Below are 24,514 nucleotides of genomic sequence, written 5' to 3'. Positions count from 1 at the left end.
GATGATAACTAACTGAATGAACATCATGAAGTAATTGAATAAGAGTACATGCAAAACTGTAACTACTGAACATGCTGAATATGCTATACTTGTGCATATAGCATCTGTCTGAATTAGACTGAAACTAAAGTTCTGATTTTTGATAACTGAATACTGATAACTGATAGTTTAGACTGATATTGAAGTACTGAATTCTGATAGCTAAATAACTGATAACTGATAGCCATAGTTCTGTAGAACTATCTGAGTTCTTTACTGAATACTAAGACTGAATACTGATTACTGAGTACTGAATACTGAAATTATAACTGTAGGAGTGTTTATCTAATCGATATACCCCGATTATAAATTGAGTTGAGGTCCAACCTGTGACCCAGTTCGAAGGGTGTTATCACCTTGCCAAAGGATACTAACAATGTTATGTTAACCCTAATCTGGCAGGAAGTTCATGAATTGTATATATCATTGCGTCAACCCTAATCTGGAAGGAGAACGACTTACCCTACGCTGGCTATATAGTTCTGTAACGCAGGGACTGCTACTAATAGTCAAACCCTCTGCTGGCAGAAATGTCTCCATCCCTGGGTTCGCTCGGTGTTGAATCCTAATCCCAACTGAATAGACATTAAACTGATCACTAGACTGTACTAGGCTTGATTGACCTATTACTGATCGTGTTGATTGCCTAAACTAGATTGAGTTCACTGAGTTCTATAACTGAATGAGTACTACTGTTTGTGACGTTATTGAGATGATTCTGTAGCTACTGTAATTCTAGGTAAACAGCTAGATTGTCGGGTATTGAATAACCCCAGGACTCGATAGCATCAATAGTAAAATATGGCAAAAATCTTGAAGGCATTTCATTAGTTATTTGTCCACATGCATTCATTTAGATATTTTGTCAAACATTTGAGAGGCATGAACTTGTACATGAATGGGACCATATGATAACATGTCATGAATTCACTACTCAATTTACATAGGCATTCTATCAAACACTTGAAGAGCATAATTAATGCGCATAGAAATCATCAAAATATAAACATCATGGCCACAACATTCATCTTGCAAATTCAAGGGTTTAACATGAGGATCACATGATTCTACATACTTTCTAATTAATTCTCTTGAAACTTGTATGAATCTTGATTTGAAAATCATACAACAACACATACATGAACACAATCTAATTCAAACATGTAAATCATGAAATCAATAAACTTGTGGTTTTAAAAAGGATTCTTGAACTCTAAGGTTGGAAGGAAATCCAAGAATGAACACCTAACATACCTGAATGACGGAATTCGTGAAGATTGTTATGGATTTATTGGAACTTGATCTTGAGCTTGATGAACTAGGGTTTCTTTCTTGAGAGGATTTTGTGAATAAATAATGAATTTTTGCCCTTTAGGATATCAAATTTTGTGTTAAGGCTGAATAATGTAAGGGAAAATGACCCATTTGTCCCCAAAAACCTGGATAAAAGAATGTTGGAAGGGGTCTCCATTGCACCGTGACCCCTGCTTGGGTCAAGCAGCCTTCGTGGCACGATCCTAAGCCTGGGTCAACTGGCCCTCGCGGCGCGACCCTATCGCGATCCCTTGTTGTTTTAGACACCCAAACTCACTCTTACGCTAGTACTAAAAATCCAAAACTCGCCTGAGATAACCTACAAGTGAACCTGATCATGAATCAACTTGAAAATCGACATACTAAGGTCGGAAAGGTCGAAAATAAGATCCTTCAATTTCAAAGACTAAAATGATTCTAAGTCTTGACACTTCGTTGAAATTTTCTAAGTCTTGGACCTCTTTTGGAATGCTATATAGGACTGAAATAACTAGAATTTTTGCGGGGTCTTACAGGTGTGAAATTGGATTGGACCAGACCGACAATCGGAGTTATACCGAAAAATATGAACTTCACCTTTTTTTTAATTTAAATTATATTATAGAATTAACTTATATTATATAACTTATATTTTATTAATATAATTAACTTAAATATATAGTAATATAACATTTTTTATTAACTTTTTAAAAATTAGTTTAAGTTTAATATATCTTAAAAAGCTTAAAACTTTAACTTAAAAAATATATATTTAAGTTTAAGTTAATAAATATAATATTTTTTAATATACCTTAAACTTAAAAAATATATCTTTAAGTTTAAGTTAATATAACCTTTTAATAAGTTTAATAAGTTAAATTATATTTATATAAGTTTAAGTTAAAGTTTTAAACTTTTTTTTCTAACTTTATAAAGTTAAAAAATTTCCTAACTTTATAAAGTCAAAGTATTAAACTTTTTTTTTCTTAACTAAGTTACAAATATAAACTTTATAATTTTAGTTAAGATAATTGCATCAAATAAAAGACAAATTTTAAAATAAAACTAAGGAGATTAGCTTTTATATTTATTCAAATTTCGTATGTTGTACATTTATTACAAATATCAAAAGAGAATCTAATCTACGCAACCACCTTCTAGGAAGGGTTCTGTTTGAATTAGATCTCTACTCTAGCATCTTATTAATATCTATAACGTCTAAAATATTCTAAGTGTAACTTAGTTATTTCTTCGATGGGTATATTTTTTGAAATTGATCTTTTTCCTTGTTCCTCCATTTCTTACATTCCGTTATTGTTGTTTTTCTCAAATATTTTATCTATTTCATCTTCAACTTAGGACGGTAATTTTGGAGCCCAAAATTTCTTCTTTCCGAATTAATCCAATATCTAAATAAAATCGAAACCTCCAAACTATCCTTTGCTAACGAATATTGATGATCACTAATCATAAATTTTCCTGCGCTAAAAGTTTGCTCCAAAGCAACTGAAGAAGCTTGACTTGCTAGCACATCTCGAACCACCCTTGCAAGTTTTGAAAATTATTTGGTACGAGTCTTTCACCATGCTAAAAGTTGTTGTTGTCCATTTACATCTGTAATACTTTTCCGATCCTGAGAAATATACGAATCAAAATCATTACTGATAGAATATTGAAGACCAAGTTCTTCACCATCTCGTCATCTAAATCATCATATCTCGTCTAGAAGTAGGAGATTCGACTGGTGCAATATTTTATTCCATAACTTAATACAAGTTATATAAACTCCTAACTTTAGGTACTATATTAGTACAATAAGTTTCAATTGATGGTTTTTCACGAGGTTCAATTTCTAAATTGTTGTAAAATTTTTGAACCATCATCATTACACCATATTCTTTGTAAAATGGGTTGAATAAAGTAGCTGTCAAATAAATTTATAGAATAGAAAAATAATATTTTTTAATTTATCAACCATGGTTTTAATTGCCTCTTTGTAAGGATTATTTTTTTTATATTTAGCAAGTACTTTAGAAATAGCAGTAATATTTACTAAAACATAAGAAATGGTTAGAATGTATTGAGCAAATACTGTATTTGTAGATTGATAGAAAAAATAAAAAATTTATAAAGTTCTTCTTCTTCAATCCAGTCATCACCACCTATCCTTAAATCAAGATTCGAATTACGAGCATTATAAACTAATTGTATAGGTTCACAATATACATAAACAACTTCAAGCATTTGATACAAAGAATTCCATCTAATAGGAATTTCTCTTGGAACTTCTGTGTATGGAATATCACATTCTTTACATTGATGTTTAAAATCATCCATTACAGACTTATTTTATTTTGAAAAATATAATTACAAGCAACTCGAATTTTATAACAACCATTTCAAACAACTCAACACCATCTTGTACTATCAAATTTAAAATATATGCAGTACATCTAACATGAAAATAATCAGCATCCATAGGACATAGTTTAACTTTCAAAAAATCAATATATGAAGCTACTGATTTTAATCTCATCAACATATTTATAAGCAATTTCAATGATGATCAATCCAATGAGCCGTGAGAGTAAAATAATCATTACCGAGAACACTACGATCCATATCAGAAGTAATAGATATTTTACCATCAAATTTACTAAATAAACAACGAAGAAAATGACAACGTTCGGCTTGAAATTCTAAAATATTATTTTTAATTGTATTTCGTGAAAACCTTTAAAAAAGGAATTACATACTTGTTGAATATAATGAATAAAATCAGAATGCGGAGGAAAACTAAAAGACAAACCCATAACAACAACCATTTTCGCTAGTTCTTTTCTATCTACATCTTCACTATATGTCGATGATGAGTTTGGGCCAGCGGGGTTAAACATGTCTAAACGCGTTTGAACCATATTACCTCCTACGGATTCTTCCGACAATGGTGTATCATTTTTTTGCCTTAGTCTCGTTTTCTAGATGAATAAATTCTTTATTACAGCTCCTCAAATGCGTAGTTAGCAACCTTGTCCCACCATTTTTTTACCCAGTCAAATATTTCATAACTCTCTGGCATTTATTGCAAGTAGCAGTATTTTTTACCTTGTCATGCTCCATAAATTTTTAAAATAAAGACCTTTTAGGATGTTTGATATCTTTGGCCCTAGTAAATTTCAATAAAGGGAGAAGTTCTTCACCTTCTTCAGATAATTTCGTAACCGAACTAGTAGGGATAGAAATATCACCTAACTCTTGTTATTATATATCATCTTCTTTCGGTAAGTCTTCCTCAAAATTATCATAACGCCTACTTAAGGTCTCGTGGTCTAATTCCATACCTGCACCAACATCGAAATCATTAGGCTGTGATAAAGAAGTTTCACTAACATCACTAAATCTATGTGGTAATGAACTAATAGCAACACTATTTTTTTTATTTCTACGAAAAATCTTACCAAAGATTTTTTTACCACTACTATTTTTATTGGCATCCATAATTAAGTTTAAATATAATTAAAATATTAAAACAAGCAATATAAATATTATAAATTAAAAAATTAATGTAAGTAAACAAATATAGACACTAAAAAATAAAAATATAGAGATTAAAGTAAATAAAAAGAGAGATTAAAGTTGGAACAAATATACCGAACGTCTGTGTAAAAGCAGACGTATACCAAATGTCAAAATTAAAAGATGATAATTGAAGCTTGTAATATCTTCAGAAAAAACTCCAACTCTAACTAGCTAATACAATAACTATAAATATTAAGAGAGAGTATGAGAATATTAAGAGAGAATTTAAGAAATTGAGAATATTTGTGAGGAAAAAAAATAAGTATAAAGAGATATTTAAAGGGTAGTGGAGTAATTGGGAAGGGGGGGCGCACAAAATAGTCGTTGGTTGGCCCCCCTAACAGCTAAAAGTACCAACGGCTCTTTTGCCAATTAATATAACTATTTTTTTTAAAAATCAAGCGTTAATTTCGGCCGGTGTCAGATCGGAACCGGTAAATCAAAATCAAAACTATCGAAAAAATGTCACGGTCTGCATTGGTATTGAATTCCGGACTGTTGGATACCGGATATATCGGTTGCAACCGGTACCGTTGCATTACCGGTTTCAAAGTGTGACTGAAATCAAACCGATCCAGCATTACTCCAGTCCGCTTCCACCCTTAAGTAGGTGTCAACGGTGCTTTCTATCTTTATTGTGATTTTTCACAAAAAATTCTATTTTCTCAACAACAAATAATAATACCTTGAAAATAAATTCTTATTTTTACTATATATAAGTGTGAGTAGCAGTTTTTGGAAGCAGACGATTGTCATGCCTGCTTGCTCCGTGATTTTACTATATTACTCCTAATTAGTTATTATTATTTCATGATTTTACTATATTATCCCTAATTACTTATTATATGACATTTGTGTATTAAAAAATTAATAAACTTTAATTTATTTTTTTTTAAAAAAAGTAAATAGATATTTATGACATGTCTACTTCAGCTGCTTCAACCGTAATTTTACTATATTGCGCCTAAATAATTATTATAGGTCATCTAAGTATTAAAAAATTAATAATATGTAATAAAAAAGGTAAAATAAACATTAAATAATAACTTAACTCTTGATGTCTTAAATTAATTTGACATTTTATATGAAGTCCACTTAAAAATATTTCACAAGTATTTTTTATAGTATTTTTCTATATCACTTCTAATTATTTATTATGAGTCATTCAAGACGTGTCGGTTTCGCTATTTTAATCATGATATTTGATTGACTCTCAAAATTATATCAGTGTCACTTAAATTGAAATAGAAAAAAATTATAAATCGCAATAATTAAAAAATTAAACTACTTTTAAAATATAATGGATTATCAATATCACAAAAGTTTGAACAAGAAAAGTATTATAAATTACAATAGCAAACAACTTAAAATAGTAAATTACAATATAGAAAAGGTATTATAGATTACAATAACTAACAGTTTAAAAAATGTTAAGCATATTAAAAATATAATTAATTATTTAATTTTATTTATGTCATAAAAATTAAGACAAAAAATAACATATATTAACACGAGCCTTCAATATCTAGTATAGATACAACCATAACTCTCTTTGGACTGGAACGTTTTTCCACAAGCATTGCAAAAAGATTAGATACTCAAAAAATACCTTTTCTATTATTTCTATTATATTACTTAGTACTATATAGAAATGTGATTATTGGTACTACTATTTTGTCTTTTTGTGCCTACTTGCTATTATTATTATTATTATTATTATTATTATTATTATTATTATTATTATTATTATTATATAGAAATTATAGAAATGTGACCATTGGTACTACTATTTTGTCTTTTAATGCCTAATTGCTATTATTATTATTATTATTATTATTCATTTTTATACCATTACTATTGCTACTACTACTACTACTATTATTGTTGTTATTACTTTTTTTTTTTTGGCTATTACTATTACTACTATTATTAATTTTTTTCCTACTAATATATAAGTAAAAGTTTGGTAATACTACTAATTTATCTTTTAGTAGTACCAAATCTTTACTTCATTAGTAGTAAAATATTACTATTACTACTATTATTTCTATTTCTATTCTATTCTATTTAGTAGTAATTATATTATTTTTTACTTTTATTTTTATTACTATATAGAAGAGTGAGTTGGAGGACGACCAAGGGTAAAATTGTCATTTCATAAATACTCTAGAATATTTGTTTCTATTATATAGTCTTAAAAGTTGGTCATAAATTTCAAAATGACAAAATAGCCAAACATATATCCAAAATGCCCAGTATTTAAGGTGGGCCCCATATTTTTTCAAGCATAATTTTTGTAAAAATATGTTTTGTATATTAATAATTAATCTATTTTGATGAGATATTATCTAAATTTCTATTCTTTTTAGGATTTGAAATTTTTAATTTTATTTTATTACAATAGAAATATTTAGAAAAAAAAATATAACTATGTTATTGTATACTTAGAAAACTTTCATAAAAGAATATGAAATTTAATTCTAAACAAAAACGTATAAAATATTTATATGATTTAAGATCAAGTTTGTGCACAAATTAGATCAATTTGATTTTTTGAACCGATTCGAATCAATTTAGATGATTAAAAATTTGATTTGATTTACAAATTCAATTCTAAAATATTACGGTACATATATTTTGATATACTTGAATGTGTTTACAATCCGAACAAACCTGAAAAAGTGAAATATATATTACGTGATGATAATAATTTTTCCATTATCAAGTATACATCCTATGTCTCAATTCAATAACATATATTTTTTAAATCAGTTCTAAAAAAGAATTGACATTTTTTATTTTTTAGTATTCTATAACATTATTAATATTTTAGTCATGTTGAATTTCATTTATTAGTCAAAAAGTCCACAAAGGGATACTCTTTTATTTAAGGTTTATTTATTTTAAAGATAATTTGAAACATTGTGAAGTTTTTCTATATATCTTAAATTCGATGTCGAATCAAAATGTTATAAATTGAAATAAAGGAAGACGTAGTTTATAGGAGGATGTACAAATACTCAGATCTATTCCATAAAAGATAAAAATGTGAAATAAATTTTAGCCACACATTTAATTGCATCAAGTAACTATACTATATTATAGTAAGATAATAAAAAAAATCCTCACAAATATTGAATAAGTGTTTATCTATCAAACATAATAAGCGATTCCTTCATAATTTTAAAACTTCACATGATACATATCATTACAAAGATTTGCACTATATATAATTTACTAAACATAATTATTTACTCAACACCTATTTAAATTATTTTAAAAAACTTATTTACAATGTAATATGAACTATCTCATGTTAAATTACTACAATATATATCATGATAACTTTTATTAATTCTTTTGATTCTCTTTATTTGGGATAGTAATTTCCTCGTCGGGTAGACAAATCACTTAAAAAGTAATTTAATACTTACTATATTAAATTGGTCACCTATTTTTAACATATATAAGATATGACATAAAGACAATCCTTTAATATTATAATTCATTGAAATGTTCATTCAGTAGATCCTTATTTTTTGTTTATTAAACACCCAAAAAACGAATCTAAATATATTTAAAATCAATTTATGTATGAATTAATATCCTTTATTACTTCGTATGATTCTTTATAAAATGTTAATAAATAGATATTTATAATTTTATTTATTCTCCTGTATAATTTTTAAATAAAGTAGAAAAGAAAAACAGCACAATTAGTTGTTTAATCTAAGAGAATGTGCTTGAGCTGATCTTAAAATAAGTATTAGAATATATGACATTTTAATGTTAATTATGAAACCTTAAATAAGTTATAAGATATTACTTAATTTGTAAAAATAAGAAGTTATATTTTATTATATATTATGATTTCTACTTACATTTTCTATTGTGTTTTATTCAAAAATATTAATGATCATTTTTTTTTTGGAAAAACTAATTAAATAGCTATAAGTATATTTAAAATTTAATATTGGGCTCATAAATGGGCCCTTCATTATCTATTTCTATATTATAGAAGAGCTGGTTTCGACCAGCTCTTTATTATTTACCATTTTATCCTTAATTGCTCCGTAATTTACTAAATTACCCTAAATTAATTATTATAAGTTATTTATATATTAGAATTAATAATATTTTTTATTATATTGACCTAATTAATTATTATAAGTCATTTATATATTAGAATTAATAATATTTTTTATTATATTAACCTAATTAATTATTATAAGTCATTTATATATTATAATTAATAATATTTAATTAAAAAATTAGATATTTATGACATTTGTTTCAGTTGCTTTAACCGTGATTTTACTATATCATCCCTAATTAATTATTATAAGTCATTTATGTATTAAAAAATTAATAATATTTAATTAAAAAAATAGATGACATGTCTACCTATATTAACCCTAATTGTTCAATGATTTATTATATTACCCCTAATTAACTATTATAAGTAATTTATATATTAAAATTAATTAATTATTAGAAGTCATTTATATATTAGAATTAATAATATTTAATTAAAAAATAGATATTTATGACGTTTGTTTCAGCTTCTTTAACCGTGATTTTACTATATCATTTCTAATTAATTATTATAAGTCATTTATGTATTAAAAATTAATAATATTTAATTAAAAAACCAGCTGCTTCGTCCTTTACTATATTATCTCTAATTGCTCCATGATTTACTATATTATCCTTAATTAATTATTATAAGTCATTAATATATTAGAATTAATACTAATTTTTATTATATTACCCCTAATTAATTATTATAAGTCATTTATATATTAGAATTAATAATATTTAATCAAAATAATAGATATTTATGACGTTTATTTCAGCTGCTTTAACCGTGATTTTACTATATCATCCCTAATTAATTATTATAAGTCATTTATGTATTAAAAATTAATAATATTTAATTAAAAAAAATAGATGACATGTCTACCTATGATTTGGACCAGCGTTTCATCAACTACCATATTACCCCTAATTGCTCTGTGAATTACTATATTACCCCTAATTAATTATTATAAGTCTTCTATATATTAGAATTAATAATAGTATTATATTACCCCTAATTAATTATTATAAGTCATTTTACTATATTACCTCTAATTGCTCCATGATTTACTATATTACCCCTAATTAATTATTATAAGTCGTTTATATATTATAATTAATAATATTTTTTTATTAGTCATTTATGTATTAAAAACTTCATAATATTTAATTAAAATATTGATTTCGACATGGTTGCTTCAAGAGTTGCACTGTGATTTCACTATATCACCCCTAATTGATTACTATAGGTCATTTATGTATTAGAAAATTAATAGTATTTAATTAAAATAAGAAAAATATGCGTTTATGACATATTTGTTGCAGCTGCTTCAACCATAATTATCTTTGAGAAGATGATCCAAGACTTTATTGTTAATTGAAATATCTTTTGTTCCAGTTTTTGTATGAAATAATCCTATGAATATTAGTTCTACATCTTTTCTATATTTTGTAACAGGTCTCAATCTTTTCATCAAACAATTAAAATAACTTGACTACACGATACATCACACTTTCTTATCATGTGAAAAAAACTATCTTATAAAACTTCATTTCTTAGCGAGTACCGTCAAATAGTTATTATTTAAAAAGTTATCATTTTAAATCAATGTACATTTATGTTTGTATTTCATCAATATCAAATATTAGTGCTAAAAGATGTATATAGTATTGGGTCGGTGCTGACACGGGCAATGTACCTCTAGTAGTATATATAAATAAAGGTTTGGTGTACTACTAATTTGTCTTTAGTGGTACTACCAAATCTTTACTTAAATATATTATTACTTGATACTTGAAAAAATAAATATAATATAATATAATATAATATAATATAATAATAATAATAATATATAATATATATATGTATAGTATAATATAATATATTAATTTTTTTATTTTCTATTTCTATTTTATACTCCTTATCTTATCTTCTTCTTCTTCTTCTTCTTCTTCTTCTTCTTATTATTATTATTATTATTATCATCATCATCATCATCATTATTATTATTACTATTACCAAGGATATTTCGGTAATTTTAGTCACCCCAACCTTCACTTATATATAGTAGTAAATAAATTTCTATTATATATAAGTAAAGGTTTAGTGCGCTACTAATTTGTCTTTAGTGGTACTACCAAATCTTTACTTAAATATATTATTACTTGATACTTGGAAAAATAAATATAATATAATATAATATAATAATATAATAATATAATAATAATACATAATATTAATTTTTTTATTTTCTCTTTCTATTTTATACTCATTATCTTATCTTATTATTATTATTATTATTATTATTATTATTATTATTATTATTATTATTATTACTTTATCACTATTACCAAGGATATTTCGATAATTTTAGTCACCCCAACCTTCACTTATATATAATAGTAAATAAAATGATTACACCAACATGGATTGTGGTGCAGCGGATAGGGTTGCTTCATCCTTAACCAGAGGTCGATGGTTCGACCCTAGACAAGGAGAAAACTCTATTGGGAGCGCTACTCCCCGAATGGGGCACTACCCGACGCGAACTCGGATTAGTCGGGCCCAAATGCAAGTACCGGACACCAATGAAAAATAAAAAAAAATGTTACAATGCATATAGACATACATCGATTCTGAAATATTTATTGCACCATAAAATTACCGAAATACCTTTGGTAGTCATTTAATAAAAAACAAAAAGATATTTATAAAAAATCACTAACATGTATAATTCAATTACAAAGGTCTAAATAAAAATATTCTTATAATATACATGAGGACAAAACTAATAAATATAATAAAAAATAATATGCATGTGTAACCATTTAATTGCACCATAAAAGTGATGACAGAACTAATAAATATAAGGAAAAAGCAATATGCATATGTAACCATTTTATTGCATCATAAAATTATCAAAATACCCTTGGGGTATAAAAAAATAAGTAATTTAATAAGAATAAAAACATATTTATAAAAAAATTAGTACCATGTATAATTCAATTACAAAGATCTAAATAAAAATATTATAAAAATAATACACGAGGACAAAACTAATAAATATAAGAAAAAACCAATATGCATGTCTAACCATTTTATTGCACCATAAAAATGAGGACAAAACTAATAAATATAAGGAAAAAGTAATATGCATGTGTAACCATTTTATTGCATCAGAAAATTACCGAAACACCCTTGGTAATCATTTAATAAAGAATAAAAAGATATTTACAAAAAAAATACTACCATGTATAATTCAATTACAAAGGTCTAAATAAAAATATTATTAGTCCAACCTTTACTTATATATAGTAGTAAATAAAATGGTTACACATGCATATGGTTTTTTCCTTATATTTGTTAGTTTTATCCTCATTTTTATGGTGCAATAAAATGGTTACACATGCATATTGATTTTTTCTTATATTTATTAGTTTTGTCCTCATGATTTGTCTTTTTGTAGATACTTACTATTACTACTACTCTTCCCCTTCTTCCTCTTCTTCTTTTTCTTCTTCCTCCTCTTCCTCCTCCTCCTCTTCTTCTTCTTCTTCTTCTTCTTCTTCTTCTTCTTCTTCTTCCTCCTCCTCCTCTTCCTCCCCCCCCTCCTCTTCTTCTTCGTCTTCTTTTTCTTCCTACTCCTCCTCCTCCTCCTCATCCTCCTCCTCCTTCTCCTCCTCATCCTCCTCCTCCTTCTCCTCCTCTTCTTCTTCCTCTTCTTCTTCCTCTTCTTCCTCCTCCTCCTCCTCCTTTTCTTCATCTTCCTCCTCCTCCTCTTCTTCGTCCTCCTCCTCTTCCTCTTCCCCTTCGTATTCTTCCTCTTCCTTTTCTTCTTCGTCCTCTTCTTCTTCCTCCTCCTCCTCCTCCTCCTCCTCCTCCTCCTCCTCCTCCTCTTCTTCTTCTTCTTCTTCTTCGTCCTCCTCCTCCTCCTCTTATTATTATCATTATTATTATTATTATCGACATACCCTTGGCAGTCATTTAATAAGGAGCAAAATAATATTTATAAAAAAATTACTACCACGTATAATTCAATTACAATGGTCTAAATAAAAATATTATTAAAATAATACATGAGGTCAAAACTAATAAATATAAGCAAAAAGCAATATGCATGTGTAACTATTTTATTGCACCATAAAAATGACGACAAAACTAATAAATATAAGGAAAAATAATATGCATGTGTAACCATTTTATTTCACTATAAAATTACCAAAATACCCTTGGGGTATAAAAATAAGTAATTTAATAAGGAACAAAAAGATATTTATAAAAAATTACTATCATGTATAATTCAATTACAAAGGTCTAAATAAAAATATTATTAAAATAATACATGACGACAAAACTAATAAATATATGAAAAAAACAATATTCATGTCTAACCATTTTATTGCACCATAAAAATGAGGACAAAACTAATTAATATAAGGAAAAAGCAATATGCATGTGTAACCATTTTATTGCATCATAAAATTACCGAAATACCCTTGATAATCATTTAATAAGAAAGATATTTATTACAAAATACTATCATGTATAATTCAATTACAAAGGTCTAAATAAAAATAGAGATAATACATCGAAAAACTCCTAAACTTGTAGCCAAAACTTACTTTAGACCCTAAACTAATCGGACAATTATTTACCCCCCTTAACAACTTTCAAGTGAATTTTTTTCCACCCTAAAAAAATTATACCACTCTCAATACGGAGAGTGAAATGCACGTGCCCCACGTAATTGCCAAATCAGTGCCACATCATTTCCACATAAGAAATTATAATTTTTTTTTAAAAAATAATCCAATAAACATATTATTTTTATATTTTTTTAAAAAAGCAATATATATATATATATATATATATATATATATATAAAAGAACCCTCCCTACTTCTTCTTCTTCTCCAGCCCCCCTTCCCCCTGCCCGTTCCTTTTCCTTCAATTCTGTAACAGCTCTCCAGCCCCCTTTTCTCCTCCTTCTTTAATTTCTTTTTCACCATTAACACCATTTTTCACCATTAACACAAATAACTTGATTCGAATTTAACAAGAAATTGATAAATAACTTGTTCATGTAGATTAAGCCATGGCTCCTCTATCAACATTTAGAAATCAACAATTGAAAGTAGAACAAAACCTAAACTCATCCACAATAATTCCAGATCTACCAAATGATTTAGCAGCAATAATACTAATATGCGTCCCTTTGTTCCGATCTGCCATGAAAATGCTTCCTGGTTTAATTTTTTTCGCCATTAACACCACTATTTCAAACCTTCTCAAATGCTCCAATAAGCATACGACGAGGAAGTGATAAATTGTCATAAGTTATTTATCATCACAAATTGGATGTAGTCATCTGAAAAAATTAAATAAAAGTAAAAAAAAATTAATGAAGGGAGGAGTTAATGGAGCTTAGTAATGGTGTTCTTGAAAAAACAATTTAGCCTAAATGAAGAAGATGAAGAAACGGGGTGGGGTGGGGGTGGAGGATATGAAGAAGATGAAGAAATGGGGTGGGGGGTACGAAGAAGATGAAGATATGGGGGTGTTGAAGGCGGGGGCGGAGGTGGGGGAAGGGGGTGGTTATGAAGAAGATGATGATGGAAGTGAATTTTTGATTTTTTTTAATCTAATATATATATATAAAGAAAACTTGTAAAATTAAAAGGTGGGATCCACCATTTTTCATGTTTTTTAATTAAATTACGCGCTGATTTTTTAAAAAATTATCACGTCAACAATTAGGGTAGAAAAAAATTCACTTGGAAGTTGTTAAGGGGGGTAAATAATTGCCCGATTAGTTTAGGGTCTAAAGTAAATTTTGACTACAAGTTTAGGGGTGTTTCGATGTATTATCTCATAAAAATATTATTAAAATAATACATGAGGACAAAATTAATAAATATAAGAAAAAATAATATACATATGTAATCATTTTATTGCACCATAAAAATGAGGATAAAACTAATAAATTACTATTACTACTATATATAAGTGAAGGTTGGGGTGACTACCAAAGATATTTCGGTAATTTTAGTCACCCCAACCTTCACTTATATACAGTAGTAAATAAAATGGTTACACATGCATATGATTTTTTCCTTATATTTATTAGTTTTGTCCTCATTTTTATGGTGTAATAAAATGGTTACACATGCATATTATTTTTTACTATTATATATAAATGAAGGTTAGGGTGACTACCAAGGGTATTTCAGTAATTTTAGTCACCTGAACCCTCACTTATATATAGTAGTAAATAAAATGGTTACACATGCATATTGTTTTTTCTTATATTTATTAGTCTTATCCTCATTTTTATGGTGCAATAAAATGGTTACACATGCATATTGTTTTTTCTTATATTTATTAGTTTTGTCCTCATGTATTAGTTTAATAATATTTTTATTTAGACTTTTGTAATTGAATTATACATGATAGTATTTTCTTATAAATATCTTTTTGTTCCTTATTAAATGACTACGTTGAATGTATATATTATGTTAACATCGATTCATTGTACTACATTTCTTTTTTTTTTACTTCTATACTAAACAATTAAAACAAGTAAGAAATAATCTTCCCCAAAGTTGAATCTCTTTTTCATATTAGTATTGCCAAACACGGGCACGGATATCTAGTTTATGGACTAAGAAGGATTATGACACTTGTACGAAGGGCGCCATTTGACGTATTATTAAGGTTAGCGAAGTTTAATTTTTTTTAATGACAATTGCATTCGCAACACCAACACTATTAAGGCTAATATGCTTGGCCCTTTAACCCATACAGAAGATCAGTTCAAAATTAATTCTCTGAAAAACATAGACTTTGGCTCCTGAATACTTTTTCTTTTGATCTCCCTAACAACCTTCATCTACAGTTCTCTTACATCAAATACTAAGACAATATTATCAATAATGGACACTTATATTATAATTCATCTATACTTGAATGTAGGTTGTTAACAGTTCTCTTACATCAAATACTAAGACAATATTATCAATAATGGACACTTATATTATAATTCATCTATACTTGAATGTAGGTTGTTAATGAGGAGGTTGAGCAATCCATTCGTGAAGCACATTTACAGAAAGCAAAACAAAGATGTTGATTTGTTAGCAGATGAGGGAACGAAGGCAACACATTTTGATAATCCTACAATGTTTATACGTCATTGATGTCGTATGAGTAGACATTTTTGAAACTTTGTTTAATAGATCAGGAAAAAATTGTAACCTTAACTTTTGCATAATTAACTTCACCAACTTTAATGGTAACATGATAAGCGATGCCTAATCTCTGTAATTTTGTTCTATAATATATATGATCTCCACTTCAATTTTCAACCCAAAAATAAACGAAAAACAGGCCATACTTCCATTTTGCATATTATCCTTAATAAGAAGAAAAAAACACAAACAATCGTCCATTATCGTTGATGATATCTGTACCTTTTTATGACAATAAATAGTTTTAAATATTTATAGTTGGTTTCAGTAAACTTCATCAAAGAAGAAATTTAACCAATTATTATTCTAAATTCACTTTACAACATTCTCTAAGTCCATGAACAATTAGAGGCTCATATATCCATATATTGATGACAATAGGAAGGTTTAGGAGCGTTATACATAACGAAAAATCTCATTAAATATAATGAAGACATAATACTGTCAGACAATATAATTACTCTCTCGTGGAACCATCATAAATGATTGTAAAGCAAAGAGATAATGTGTTAGATCCACTTTAAAAAAAAAAATTTACGTTGAAAGATAATCGAACAAAATGTGATTATGACCGAGGACAAGTCATCGTGACAATGACTATATCTATAAAACTTATAAGTTTAAGGAGATCAAACAAAGTCACTGATGAGGTGCAACATTATCAAAAAAATAACTTTTTGGTCAATTCTCCTGATGAGACAATGTTCAACATCAAGGATTTGTTAAGACTTTTTAATAATTTCTAAGCTTGATAGGAGTATATTAAAATAATATATTTGTAGGATAACACGTTTAGGAATTATTTATGTAAGTGTGAATTGTAAGTTGCTTGAAGGAAAATCTTGTAAGGACAATTATCTACGCACTCAAGGACAAGTATCTACGCACTTATGAACCAACTATTGTTCATGGTCGAAACAAACAAGATAGTTAGAATTAAAGACAATAAATGGCTAGTAATGTGATATATGTTATCTAGGTATACACCATATATTGATAGTTTAAAGATATTAAATCTATTGATAAAGTATATCTGATATATTTTTACTATGAAAAGTTCAAAAAGAGATCTATTTATTCAGATACAATTAATCTTTACTTACATATCACAAAATATTTTATGCAATATTTTTCATCATATAGTCATTCCTTATTTATGTGGAGATTGTTAGATTTTTAAGTTATGTCAATGAAAAAACGAATCATGTTTTCATGGAAAGATATCAAGAGAAAGGGTGTAACTTTTTTAAAAAAAGTTGTGACTGCTCAAAAATACACAATAGAAGTTTTTCACATTGAATATGTTGTAACTTTTTTGAAAAGACACAATGATACTCATACCATCCTTTGTTGGTTATAGATAGAGGGGCTTTCTCTCATTTTTAAAATTTTTAAACTTCTTCTTCATACTTCCTAACAAATAAATATTGAATCTTTATGTGATTTATTATTATCTTTGTGTTCAATGATGTCATTGGAGTTTGAAATATACCGCTACTCCAGCGACAGATATATAGGTTTTATCATGAGAGGAAGTAATTCTAAACCTCGAGTGTAATAAAATGATTAAATTAAATTACTTAATGACACCTAGTAAATTTTGTGGACTCAAATATTTTCATTAAAGTTTTCTGCTCTTTTACTTTTCAATCTATTATTTTAATTTTTTAATTTACTGTTTTGAAGACAAAATTCCAACAAAAATTCAATACTAATATAAATAATTTATTATGAATATAGTAGTACTGATAAATTATAACATTAATGTAATTACTTATTAGCAAAATAACAATATTGAAAATTAAATCAATATTATTATGATAATATTTTAGGTAATATATAAATTATACTTGAGTTGGATTGGATACTGTCCTAAAAAACTATTTAAGTGATGTGAAATATTTTCTCAAGATTAAACAAGTCTTCGCTAATTAATTAGAAAATATATGAATCAGCAAGTTAAACTAGGGGAATAAAATAGAATCAAAATAATAATGAAAAAAAATAGCAAAAAAGGAGGGAGAACAAACACGCGGGAGGGAGAAAGAACAAGAAAAGATAAACAAGTCTTCGCTAATTAATTAGAAAATATATGAATCAGCAAATTAAACTACGGGAATAAAATAGAATCAAAATAATAATTTAAAAAGATGGCAAAAAAGAAGGTGGGAGAACAAACACGCGGGAGGGAGAAAGAACTAGAAAAGAATGTGAGTTTCACAAATGGTGAAATGCTTCTTTATAGAGCCAACTAGAGGTTAGGATGAAGACAAGTATCATGGTCACTTGGACAACAAGCTAAGGTTGCTACTTGGACACTTCACTTCATGCACGAAGTCATTGGCTCAAGAGGTTAGGATGAAGACAAGTCCATTGTCATTTGGACAACAAGGTTGCTACAGCTTGGACACTTCATTCATGCAAGAAGTCATCACAAGACACATGACATTTTCTGTTATTTTTTTCAAGAAATTATATTTGATTTTAAAAATACACTTCATATTTTGACTTCTTATTTACACTTTAGATTTTTTAAAAAAATAATTAAATATTTTACCTACGAGCGGTAATTATTATGTATACGACATTTTCAACTTTGATTCTTTATAAACTCTTTTTTTTTTTTGTAACTAACAGTATAAATTCTTTTTTACTTCCTAATTACGAATAATTATCTGATTACTATTTTAAATTTCAGAATTCGGTAATTTTTCACTCTTTAAAAGTTTGTTCCAACTTTTCTTTGTATTTAAATTATGTTTAGATAGATCTTATCTTGTTCTTAATTTATCTCTTTATTGTGCAAATTGAATAAACGCTAGACGTTACATATACTCAGTCTATAATTATAAAATATCTCTCTCACTTTATTCTATTATGAGTCATATACTTTATGTGGTATCATGGTCAATCAATATTTATGAATCTATATTTTTTTTTTGATAGCCTTCCCACTTTAAAATGACCACAATCATTAACAACGATAAATATGATAGTTAGCTATGAAACTATTAGATCCGATATGAAATTCGTTACTAATTATTTATTTTTTATGATAAAATTACATTTTATATTTAAAGACATAAGCAACATAATTTTAGCGATGAAACATATAATTTCATAGCAAAATTTTGTCCATTAAAATTTTTCACAAAAATTTGATGCCATGTATTAAGTATCAATTAGTGACAAATAATATATTATCAGTGACACATTATTTTATCGCAAATAATGTATCCAATTTGAGAGAAGCTGTTATTTTTCCAAAACTAATTATTAGTTTTATACGAAAAAATTTTTATCACAAAAAATAAGTTGATTCAATGACAACAAATTAGAGATCATAGTTAAATGTTGTAAGCTTTAGCTATAAATATTTGTATTTAATTGTGACTTTTAGTTTTGTCACTAATAATATAGTAATAAGTAACGATCATTTTATTGTCTCTAATTAGCCTGCGAATTAGTGACAACATAATTTTGTCATAAAATATGTAATATTTAAATAGTGACGATTTAAAACTTATAGTATAATATTTTAACTATTTGCTAGGACAAAATTTCATAGCTAAATATAAAATAATTTTTGACCATGGTTACGTTGTTTATGATTACAAATATCAATTGACAAATATTTCAAGCACTCTCTGCAGGAAACAACAAGACAAAATCACAAAATGATATAATAAAGTTGTATTTTAGTTAAATAGCATTTTATCTCAACGTGACTTTTTATAATTTTATACTTTATTTATAATTAATTTAACGAATAATATTTCACAAGTGACCACAAGTTAACTCATGAGTTGGTACCTACTGTGAGCACTGAATAAAATGACACTGATAAAGCATTTGCAGAAGATAAGCTGATAAACTATTGAAAATTGAAATACTGAAATACGTAATACTGTCGTGTCTGAGATAACCGATAAAAGCTGAAAGTAACTGATTGACTATCTAACTATTTGTCTGAAAAGCCTCTAACTGATTGAAGAGTTGATGGAGCAAGCCACCAACTAACTCCGTCTGACTGAATATAAAGAACTACTGAAATAATTAGAATAAACAATCATTGTAGACACCTAATTTTGTCCCTCCCAAATTCAGTTTTATACGTTTTTAGCTCACCTTACCACATACCCTTACCCATGTGATTATATCCCACAAAAAATACAAAAATACTGAAATAACAACCCTTAGCAAAATCGCTAACAAATTTTACCTTGTTTTAATCATCATAACAACCTAACTATCCCTACCCCACCTCGTTATCCATGTGACCCCACCCAATTTCCCTCACATTTTATTTTCTATTCTTTGTTCATAAGAAAAGATAAGAGAAAAGGAGAAAAGAAAGGGGGCCCACTTGGAGATTTCTTTTGGTTTTCTTTCTTTCCATCTGATATATACAATACACACATGGGGAGAATGGACGGGGGCCCATGGATTTTCCATTTTTTGAATATACACAGAGGAGATGGGGATTTGGTTTTCAATTAAAAAAAAAAGACACCTAACCATCCTCACATGCGGGCCAACATAATATACCATCACTTACCCTCACAAAAGGATAGACATTGGGGACTATTTTTGGAGGGGGATTATTCCCAACGCACAGAATATAGAGAAAAAGAGACACACAAGTACAGGGGATCTCATTTTTTTTTAGCTTCATCTCCACATCCACACCCATCTCCATATACTCAAAAAATTCCATCGACGCGCACACTCTTATATACTACACCTCACTGATTCACACTCACTCAGGCATACAGAACATACGACTGGAATAGACAATTAGGTAGTTGAGATAAAGAGCAAAAACGGACTGAATACAGGAGGGAATCAATCAAAAAGTGAACGGGTGAGAGAGATCGGAGAGAGATAGTGAGAATCGAGAGAGAGAGGAAGGAAGATCGGTACTTATTGACTATTTTTGGCAAGAAAATCGCCGAAAACCCATTGTATTAGCTGCCGAAAAATGCTCTAGTTTCTGTTTTGCTGCTGTTTCGGCAAAACCTTCGGGAAATAACATCACTAGCTTCAGTCGTCCCCAAACCCAATCTGAAATCGCGTTGTTGTTCATATTTCGTGTGAATTTGCATATCACTATTTTGGGTCACTTGTTTCTTTATGGGTTTGTAGTTTTGGGTAGGATATTGAGGTTTGTTTGTGGGTTACCGTTCTGGTCGAATTTGCAGTTTAGATACCAAGTTGGGTTTTGTCCGTTGAGGTAGATTTGAGACTTCGGTTGCGATTTTAGTCGAAAGGATCAATTTAATTGAAAGCCACATTAAGGTTCATTTCTCCTCTCATTTTTTACTAATTTTTAAATTATTGATGCTTCGTGGTGAATTCATAATGTGGGCATCTTGCTTTATCTGATTTAGTTGTCTTAATAATGAATGATGGTGGATATTGGTTGATTGGTTACTTGATTTGGATAATTGAATGACATCAACTTAAATTGAGAATTTGGGTTGGGAATAGAAAGGTTGATTTGGTGAATGTTGATTATTTTTGTTAATTATTGAACATGCTAGTATTGTGTGTTAAGCCGTTAAACAACTAGGCAAACCGTAAGTCGGGGTACGCAACACATAGGAATTGTGATTATTGAATGTTTGAGTGTGGGTGTGAATGATTCTTTCTACTTTTCTCGCATTGAAAAATGTTCTCATTTAGCCGGGGAATGCCCCGAAGTCATTTGTATTTATTCACCAGGGAATGTCCCGATGTATTATATTGGCGGAAGATGTTCGTAATGAAGGCCCGATTCATCGGGTAAAGATTTAGAGCTTAGTCTAGGATTAGTTTAAAATAGGATTTATATTTCCATATTTTTCTATTTTTTGGACTGTATAACTTGGACTGAACACTAAATTTTGAATTGTTTTGTTTTGGTCTACTTGATTGATTGTTTTGCGTGCTCTGTGTGGTTTATACATTCATAGTGTTAAATTAGCCGATATGCTCCACCAAGAGACCGTGGTCAAACCATGGGATCGAGGGGTGCCTAACACCTTCCCCTCGGTCAACAAAATTTCTTAGCCAGAATCTTTGTTCGCAAATCAGTCTTAAAGAGTTGAATTATTTTGAAAAGGACTTTTTAAAGGTGACTTGGCAAAATGGATTATGCCAAGTGGCGACTCTGAGTTTTGAATGTAAAAATAATCCTTTTTCAAAATAATTATCTTCATTTTGTCACTTTAATAATAAAAACCCTTTCGATTCTTAAAACGGATCTTTTTGGTTAGAAAAGGGGTGTGACAGCTCTGGCGACTCTGCTGGGGACCTTTTTCAGAATTCGAACTTATTTTGGAGTTATATCAGCTTAGTTTGACATTATGGGTGTATAGACATTGTTTGTGTTATTTTTTGTATTTGTTTATCGTTATTGAGTGCCTACGTGCTAAGTGTTTACAGCTTTTCTCTTATGTGTTACCGCTTTATATTTGGCATCATTTGCATAACCCCAGTCAATTCTTTCTGCAACATGTTTTGTAGTACACGTTGTGTACACAACCTATAGCTGAGTCACCCTTATTTTTAGGAGGTGGAGCCGTCGACTGGTATGGAGTGGGTGGAAAGCTAGAATAGCCACTATCGACCATACGACCGCCCGAACAACCTTGTTAGTGAACCCCAGCGTAGGTTAGCCTTTAGGTCATGCTTACCTGCATCATATTGAGACCTAGTGGGACTTACTTGGTCCTTTGTAGGAGACTCACATATAAAGCATTATTACGTGCTAAATGTTACATCTTTGAGGGTAGCAGGGTCATTTGACAGACTGATTTGGGTAAAAGCATGTGTTAGAAGAAAAGTGTGTGGGCAAGAAATTGTTGAAAAGAAGAGAAGAAAAAGAAAAAAAAAGAGAGTTTCATAATTTTTTAGAGTTCTTTATGACTTTTATTTTTCACAATACAAAATTTGAAAAAGATTTTTCTACCTTTTTCATGCATTTACTCAAAAAACAAAACAAAAACATTAAAAAGATTTTCTTTTGATTCCTTTAGCATGCATTCATAATTCAAAATTTTCAAGAAAGATTTTTTTTAATAGGAGTTTTTTTTTATAAAAGAAAAATTAAAAAAAAATGGTAGAAGTTTTGTACATTTCATATAGCGAAAAAACCAAAAAGATTTTTTCTTTCGTAGTTGTTGGTGTCAGTCTTATATGAAGTGTCAAATGAGAAAAACTCAAAAAAAAAAAGATTTTATTAACGTTGTTCATTGTTTGTCTTTGGTTGTATCTCTCAACTCAGGGTCTAGTTTGTTATTCAATCATTAGTTGTCCAATTTGGACGAACTACGCACCCCTGATTTTCCTCTCTCGGGAGTGAGATACGTAGGCAGCCTATTGTTGGTTTGGGGATCTTATTTGAAAAATTAAAAAAAAAAAAATTTCTTCACTCTTTATTAGAGTAGGTGTTTCATATACATCTTTAAAAGAAAACTACAAAAAAGATTTTTCCTTTAATAGGTTCAAGTTTCATTTTCATATGAAATTCAAAATCGAAAACCTAAAAAGATTTTTCTTTGGTAATCGTAGTTTTCATTTTGTATAGGGAGTTTAAACTTGAAAAATGCAAAAAGATTTTTGTCAATTAGTCTAAAAATTTGTTATTTCCTTTTCTTTTTAAAGTTTCAAGAAAAAAAAAAGAAAAAATAGTTTAATTGGCTATTTTGGCAAGACTTCACGAACTATGCACACCTGATCCTCCTCTCTCAGGGGTGAGGGTGAGATACGTAGGCGCCCCTTCTTGGGTTTGGTGATCTTTTAAAAAAGGAAAAAGAGGTTTTGAAAAAAAAGTATTGCGTTCTAACACCTTTGCTATCTCTTGTTTAGTTAGTTTAAGGTGGTTGGTTTGTGGCATCCTGGCTGATCCTCCACATTACACCAAGTCCGCGGGAGAGTTAACTGTGTCCGACAAGGATATAGAGAGTGACATCATGGATTAAACAAAGAATCGGGAAAATGAGAGTTTGAAGAAAGAGATTAGGAGATTAAGGCAACAAATGACAGAAATGCTTCGAGCTTGAGCTAGTGGGTTGCCTCCTCTTTCATTTCCCACTATTGATCCTACAAATACCTCGAGTTTTTCACCAAAATTAGAGAGTCAGTTTTTTACTATTGTTGAGGCACCGCAACATGACTCAGAATTTATTCCAAAACCAAAGCATCTCAATACTTACACCAGTTTTCCTCTAGCTCCTCAGTATAAGCCTGCTACATTCATAACACCACATGTCGTCCATGATTTTGTTGCTCAATCC

Source organism: Capsicum annuum, chromosome 11 (assembly GCF_002878395.1).
Source record: "Capsicum annuum cultivar UCD-10X-F1 chromosome 11, UCD10Xv1.1, whole genome shotgun sequence".
Classification (NCBI taxonomy): Eukaryota; Viridiplantae; Streptophyta; class Magnoliopsida; order Solanales; family Solanaceae; genus Capsicum; species Capsicum annuum.
The sequence above is the reverse complement of the archived record's forward strand: the minus strand, read 5'-3'. Positions refer to the sequence as shown.